Here is an 8,481-nt window from a genome sequence, read left to right as displayed (position 1 = left end):
ATATAAAGAAATTTAATAATACAAGATTTGTTCACTATTGTGTAATGGTATACTAGGGATTCTGGCATAAACTGGGTTCTAGATTCAAAAACCAAATAAATAACAATCAAATGATCTCACATGTGTTACCTATTTATATGACATCAAAAAATGTAGTTCCTAGTAGAATTTGATTTACGTTTTTATTTATTGTAAAATAGAAAGCTGCGATATGATTTTGACTAGCTAGACAGCTGCTTTAAAGTACCCAAATTTAAGCATGAATTTATATTACATATTCATTCACTAGAGAAAGTGCTAAAGAGAGAAAAGACCAGAAGGAAGGAAGGGAAGAAAGAGAAAAAAAAAAGAAATAGGTTTATGAAAAATTATTTAACTTAAAACATTCTCATTTGCAATATTTTTATTTATGCATATCAACTTCTAAAGGTAAGCGAACTGAATGAAGAATAAAATAAAAAGAGAAAGGGCAAAAGATGGATTGATCTATTTTTATTGCTTGCTTAGAATATGAGAAAAAGCATGAAGGTAAAAGCTAATGAAGTCCTCAGATTACTTCCACCCCTTTGGAAAATTTGGTGCAACAGAAGAGAACAAAGAAAAAATTGTGTACATAGCATGAATTTTGACTTTATGAATAAAAGTCTATTAGCTACAGATGCTATGTCAGAAATAGCTGTATAGGTATATTCAAGAGAAATGAACTATGTTCACATAAAACGAAATGGTGAATAGTGTTTTTCTAAATGTGAAACCATGCAGAACCCTGCTTTGCAATACCAGGAAATCTGCAAGACGAGTGCTGAGATCAATGTCATTATCCAGAAGGCATTACTGAAATAGATTTTAAATCCTTTGATGTAATTGCTTGCTGAGTTTGCCATTACAGCAGCTCTATCTTTTAGACTGATTGAGGGCCTTTAACAGCTCAAATTTTACTGAGACTGCCAAGATATTCATGTTAGAATCTTAAAGTTGGACAGATGTTTGATGTTTAATTTAACTAATATGGCACACCATGAGTCAACAAAACACATTTTGTGTTAATGACAAAAAAAAAAAAAAAAAAAGGTGAGGGACAGAAATACATGCAGAGTTAATCTTCCTGTTTCAGCAGACAAGCCTTTGCTCTTGGACTTATTAACATGAATTCTGATTTAAAAACCCTATGGCATTTTTTTCCTGCCCCTTGAGAAAAGCAGTCTTGATTCCACTGGAGCATTTAGAACCAGAACTCAATGAATAAATTAACAGTGCATAAAATCCTCAAGTAAAGTGTAAGGAGCAATGAGGTGAATAATTCTTTTTATTGCAGACAGTCCCTATTTTCCATGATTCCTTGAAAAATTCTTATTCTTTGTGATACTTTTCTTTTTCCACAACTACTTAAGATAGACAATAATGTACCTGATTAGATGGCCTTTAAATTTTTCTCTTGTTGAAGAAAGGCTAATTTGACCAAAAGTGAAGAATTTCATTCATGATGTTTTTAGTACTGATTGTGTCTTAAAAAAAAATTAATACCACCTAGTGGAAGACATTTTTAATAAATAAATAAATTTTATTACTATTATTATTTAAGTAAATTTACTTATGTTTATTTATTTATAAAATGGTAGCTATATGTTCTGTTCAAGAAATATGGCTAATATTATTAGCTTTCCTAATTAATATCATTTTGCTAACATCATTTTGAGGGAAAAATACAGAGATTATTTTTTCAATGTGTTTTTACTAAATCAATAATTTCAGTGTCTTTGTCCTTTTTGTCTTAAATTTTATAGCGAATAATAATAATAGCATAGTGGTTGTGTTGGTAAGGATAGTAGTAGTGGTTCAGTAATTAGTAAAAGAAAAAGAAAGAATTTGGAAACGATGATAATGGCATTGACCAACAAATAGTAGAATCATATGCTACAGCTTTTGGTATAGTTTTATTAATATTACATTTTTACTTTCATGACAACTTCATGAGAATGATAGAGGAACTATCATTATTTTCATTGTATAAATAAGGAAACTAAGGCCCAGAAAATTTTACTTACTTTTTAAACAATATTTGACTGCTCAGCTATCTGGATCTAGGTCATCTATCTCCAAATCTAATTATGTGTATGCTAGGGTGATGCATTTTCAGTGGCCAGAAATAATAATTAACCATTGTTAATAATGTATTAATCTTATCAAGAGCATTTTCAAATCAATATCAATATTTAAATTAAATTGATATTTAAATTAAATATTAAATATCAATTTAATTTAAATTGAAATTTCATTCTAGTTTCTCTATTTACTTTTTTTAAACTTTATTTACTATTGTTAAGATTCAACANTGGCTTCCCTGCTCACTCATTCATTCAAGCCTGTAAGTAAAGCAAATACTATTTGAAACTAAAAGAATAAACATTTTACCTTCTTCATATAACTAACTCTGACTCATTTTTCATGTCTCATTCTAGCTCCTCCCTATGGGATCCCTAACTATACTCAGGGGTCCTCTAGACCATCCTTTGGTCAATGCTTCTCTAGAAGGACTCACATAACTCAGAAAAGTCATGGTTATGGTTTATTAGTGTGAAAGGAAAATGATTAAAATCAGCAAAGATAAAAGCATATAAGGTAGAGTCTAGAAGAACCAGCTTCTAGTTGTCTTCTCCCAGTGGAAGCTTATGGGCAGTACTTAATTCTCCTAGAAACAATACGTGACAGCATGCATAAAGTGTTAACACCTAGAGAGTTTCTCTAGAGACTTGATGTCTACAGACTTTATTGGTTGGTCACGTTGGCTGGGAGAGCTCACATGGGTGACTCTTTGTTTCTTAGTCTCTAGCTTCACTACTGGCCAAATGATACTGTGTGGCCCAAGTCTCCCACCATAAATTATATTGTTACCATAAACTATCTGACATGGTGCAAAGATCTAGGTAAACAAAGACACCATTATCAGGCAGAAAATTCCAAGGCTTAGAGGTGATGTCCCAGTAGATGATCAAGAGCCAGACTTTTGGGAACGTGCAGATTTGGATGACCCAGAGCAGCTGAGTTAGCTCCTACCCAAATTAGCACTCATTACTTTTCCAATTATTTTTTCAAGATCTATCTCCCATTCTAATTATCAATACCACAATGGCAGAGATTATAAAAATTTCTCCATCTTTGCTTGACAAAATACATATAAGTTTCAAGTACTGGAAAATTAGTGATTAAAGGAAGGGAACATGAAAAACTATTTGAATAGGATAAAATAGGAAAAAATAAAGAAAGGGATCATTACTTAGTTTAAGTGTGCTTTTGTTGGGATTCTTTTGGGATAATAGATATTTTTTATGTTTGAACCCAACATTTCCTAAATCCATTACAATTCTCTAAATTCCACTTAAATCCTGACTATTTCCTTTTTTGATCACTTCTCTATATCCATAGAACATTATACATGGCTAAAAGAAACCATTTGACACTTTTAACATTCTGCCTGGAAATATCCTTAGCTAAATCTACCATTTTAACAGGTATACACGAAAGTCTTCGATTGCGAATAACTTGCTCTGTGAGTATTCTACAAGACAAGCAAATATTTCTAATAAATTTTAACTTGATAAGCAAGTGGTGTCCTATAATATGAGTATACAAGTAGTACATGATGTCAAATGTCACATGATCACAACTGAGCCAATGGTTCTTGAAATTCACTTTGATATACAAGCACTTTGGGTTAAAAGCACGTTTCCAGTGAGAATTATGCTTGCAAACCAAGGTTTTGCTGTATATTTTTCAACATTACAATAGTTTGTCAAACTTTCAGGCACTACATAATATGGACCCCCTTCCTCCAGTGTCTACTTAACAAACTCTTATTGTTCTCCACCCTTTGCTCCTTGAGACACTTGCAATTTCTGCTCTCTTCCCTATCCCCCCAAATGTCAAATGTTACAGTTTTTATGTCATCCCTTAAATTTCTGTTCAGATTAGCCTTTACTGCATAAGAAGCTAGCCCAAGACTTAGTGACCTAAAAAAATTCATTATTTCTCATAGTTCTGTGGGTTGACTGCACTTGGTTGAGAGCTATAAACTTGGAATTTCTTATGAGGTTGTAGGAAGACAGCAACTGGGGCTGCAGCCATCTGAAGTCTGCCTAGGCTTAATGTCTAAGATTTCTCACTTATGTGACTGGCAATTAATGCTGGCTATAAGATGGAAGGTAATTTGGGCTGTGTTACAGATTGAGTATCTGTGTCCCTATATTTCTTCATTTGTTGAAGCCCTAATTCCTAAGTTGATGGGTTTTGGAGATGAGGCTTTTAGGAAATAATTTCAGTTAGAGAATGTTGTGAAATTAGGGCTGTAGACTGATAGCATTGGTACCTTATAAGAAGAGACACCAGAGAGCTTATTCTCTCTCTCTCTCTCTCCACCAAGTGCGGAAACAGTGAGAAGATGGCTATTTGCATGCCAGGAAAAGGGTCTTCACCAGAACCTGAAAAGGCTGGCTTTGGACTTCCAGCTTCCAGAATTTGGACTTTCAGCTTCTAGAACTGTAATAAAGTAATTTTCTTTTGTTTAAGTTAACCAGTATATGGTATTTTGTTAATGCAGCCTGAGCAGACTAATACAGGCTGTTACTTGGAACCCCTACATATGGACTGTCCTTGTGACTTGGACTTTTCTGGGAAGTATTCCCAGAATACTTCCTGGGATCTCTAAGGAAGCATCCCAAGAGCAAGCATTCCAAAAAGCTCAGAGGATAATTATAAGGCTTTTTATAATCTAGTCAAGAAGTCCCATCCCAGAGTCCTTAAATGGAAGTGGGAATTAAATACCCCATATGAGTGAAATCATAGGGTATTTATCTTTCTCCAACACATTTCAGTAAGCCTTATACTCTCTAGATCATATTTTTTTGCAAATGTCAAGATTTTGTTCTTCTTTATGGCTGAATAATATTCCATATATATATGTATATATATATATACACAACATATACATATGTTATATATATATATATATATCATATGTATAAGGGAAAAACCTTTCCATGCCAGTGCTTCAGTGTATAATCGATCAATTTACTTTCAAAAATAATTAAAATTGTTGATATATGTGACAAGGATTTGATTCATGAGTGTAGTGTTTTCATATCCAAATATGGCCATCATCACTTTCTTCACTTTATACCCATACTACAATCCTCTAACAAGAAGAGGAATTTAATTTCTCTCCCCTTGACTCTTGATTAGTCTTACTGATTTGTTGACCCATGCAATAAGGCAGAAGTAATGTTCTGAGAATCCTGTGAAGATTCCGACTGGGTTTCTTAGAATACTCATTTTGTGTGGACTCCCTCTGGGAACTGAGCTTCCCTGTTCAGAAAAGCCCAATAACATGGAAAGTCTACATATCTACATAAGTGTTCCAGTCATCAGTTTCAACAGAGCTTGTGGTCAACAGCCATATCAATTGCCTGCCGTGTGAATGAGCCATGTGAATGAGCCATCTTGGATGGCCATCCCAGCCAAGCCTCCACCTAACTGCAGTCACATGAACTACCAAGAGAGAACAAACTGGCTTATGCCAGACAGCTCACAGTACTGAGGTAGACACTCATATTTTTTTAAGATATTATGTTTTGGAATTATTTGTTACAAAGCAATAATGAAACAGTAAAATGGGCTTACGATTGACTCTATGCCAACGTTATACATTACATTTTTGTAAACAGATGCCAGATATTATTTCTAAGTATGTGAAAGCAAAACATTTTCACTAGTGTATTCTTCATAAAATCCTAACCATTCCTGATGGGAGAAAGAATCTACCTGATTAACTGGCTCAAGAGAGAAAATTTTGGAAACTAGTCAACTTATGGAGGAACATTTTCTAAAATAAGCAATTCAATATTATTTTATTTAAATTAACAAATGGTTTATTTTTAACATCTATAGCTAATTATACCCAGTGTAGTTGCAAATCATGCTCTTGCACAGTGGGTAATAGCCACCTTATGGAATCAGAATTTGAATCTCTGCCAGGCCACTTACAGTCTGCATGAACTCGGGAATTAACCTTTAGCCTTGTTTTCTCATCTCTGAAATAAGTATGATGATGACACATTACTCACAGGATATTAGTGAACTGTAAATGAGACCATACATATGAAACAGGTAGCATGTTGCTTAGCACACAATAAGCACTAATAAAATGTTGTTGTTAGTCTCTAGCATATTCATAAGTAAGGAAATTTCAAAAATACATAATTAAAATACCTTTCAATACAAGGTGTAAGAATAGTGTTCACTATTGTTTATCTGCTAGTGATCTTTCAGAGTTGATAAATTATTATTACTCTGTGTGTGTGTGTGTGTGTGTGTGTGTGTGTGTGTGTGTGTTGTCAGGGAAAGGAAAATTGTGTCTCTGATGCACAAAGTTTACTAAATCCAATTTATCAAATCTATTACTGTTGGGTAATGAGTATTGAATATTAAGTATTAATGTCAAGCCTACTGACACAGGATAGAATTATTTGTTGGTATCCACAGCACAGACACAGTCAAGTTCAGACCTACTTATAACTTATTTCTTTGAAATGGGATTTCAATATCAAATTATTTTCCAGAATTAGGAGGACAATGTTTTTCTAGAGTAGTTCTATTACTGAATTGTTTTATTTAGAGTAAGAAATAAATTAAATAAATGTAAGAACCTCATTTTTATTTATTTTTTAATTTTTTATGTTTATTTATTTTTGAGATAGAGAGAGAGAAATGAGGAGGGGCAGAGAGAGGGATTCACAGAATCCAAAGCAGGCTTCAGACTCTGAGCTGTCAGCACAGAGCCCAACACGGGGCTTAAACTCACAGAGGGCAAGATCATGACCTGAGCCAAAGTTAGATGCTTAACTGACTGAGCCACCCAGGTGCCCCAAGAACCTCACTTTTTTAATTTAACTTTCCAGAAAATATTTATTTTGTGTCAATATTAGAAAATATTATAATGTCATTCAAACATAACTGAAAGGACTTTTTCTAAATTCAAAAATATATGTTTAAGAAAATTCTTATGCCAGAGCTTTCTGCATTATTTGTAAAGTATGCCTTCTGTTCACATGTACATTCTTTGAAATTTTAAAAGTTTGAATTCTTAAGCACAAATATTAGATATAAATTGTTTACTTCCATGTACATGACTTAAGCCAGTTCATATTATCTTCAATATCTGTCTTTAATTTACTCATAATAGCACTTTATATTTGCTTTTATTTTTCCCTGCTCTGAACTGAGCAGAGGAAATAGTACTCTGGACAATAAGGTAGTTACACTTACTTACAGAGATTGGACAGTAGCAAATATTGGGAAGGCTGTTATTGCAAAAAACTCCTAACTGGTCTCTCTGCTTACATTCTTGGCTCTTCAATCAATTCTCAACACAACAGTCAGAATGATCTTGTAAAAACAAAAGTGAGGTCTTGCCATTAATATGACCCATCCAAATAGCTTTCCATCTCACTCAAAATAGGAGCCAAAATTATCACAATGGTCTAAGACCCCATATTAGCAACCAGCTACCCCTTAGTCCACTACTTTTATATTTTTATCTCCTACTGTTGTCTTCTACACTCACTCCACTCAAGCTTAATTTTTCATTTAATTCACCAGACACACTCATTGCCTTTGCACTTGCTGTTCCCTCTGCCTAAAATGTTCTTCATTCATTCATTCATCTTCTCATTTAATTATGTTTATTTTTCACCTTTCTATGAGATAAGCACTTTCTAGGAGCTGTAGTGAAAAAGACATTCCAGAATCACATCCTCATTAAGTTTCTATAAAGTAGGGTCAATACTATAGAAGTATATATCCAGAGAACTATAAGTACTAAGGAGAAAAAATAAAGAAGAGATGGAGGGGATATAATATAGGTGATGAGGACTTGAAAAGCTAAACAAAGTGACCAACTTCTAAAGTGAATTAAATGTTATAATTGCAATGAAGCTTTTACTAACTACACTATTTAATATTGCAACACTATTCCCCTAAATTTATTTTCTCTACACCTACTATTACTATCTAACATATTTTTATATTTTAGCTAGTGTTTTTTTCTCTAATTCTAGTTACTGGAATATAACTCCTATGTGGAGGTATTTTTGACTCTTTTGTTCACTGTTACATACCTACAATCTAAAACAATGCCTAGCATTGGGGCACCTGGGTGGGTTAGTCGGTTAAGCGTCCGACTTTCGCTTGGGTCATGATCTCACGGTTCGTGGGTTCGAGCCCTGCGTCGGGCTCTGTGCTGACTGCCAGCTCAGAGCCTGGAGCCTGTTTCAGTCTGTGACTCCCTCTCTCTCTGACCCTCCCCTGCTCACACGTTCTCTCTCTCTCTCCTAAAAAAATAAATAAAACATTAAAAAAATAAATAAATAAAACAATGCCTAGCACATGATAAACATTCAACAAATATTTCTTTTTAAAAAAAATGTTTTA

At 33.7% G+C, this 8,481-nt stretch overlaps 1 long non-coding RNA gene across 1 annotated transcript in view; it reads left to right on the top strand.

Moving 5' to 3' along the window:
• The first annotated feature begins 5,349 nt into the window (after positions 1-5,349).
• The window catches only part of LOC144229418 (uncharacterized), a 31,880-nt gene continuing 28,748 nt past the window's right edge, over positions 5,350-8,481 (top strand). The window contains exon 1 of the long non-coding RNA XR_013334487.1: positions 5,350-5,591. This is a non-coding gene — a long non-coding RNA (uncharacterized LOC144229418). The remainder of the gene's footprint in view (positions 5,592-8,481) is intronic.

The sequence above is a fragment of the Crocuta crocuta genome, unplaced genomic scaffold (genome assembly GCF_008692635.1).
Source record: "Crocuta crocuta isolate KB4526 unplaced genomic scaffold, BGI_CrCroc_1.0 scaffold422, whole genome shotgun sequence".
In the NCBI taxonomy this organism is placed as follows: domain Eukaryota; kingdom Metazoa; phylum Chordata; class Mammalia; order Carnivora; family Hyaenidae; genus Crocuta; species Crocuta crocuta.
This window is presented reverse-complemented; position numbering and strand designations above follow the sequence as displayed.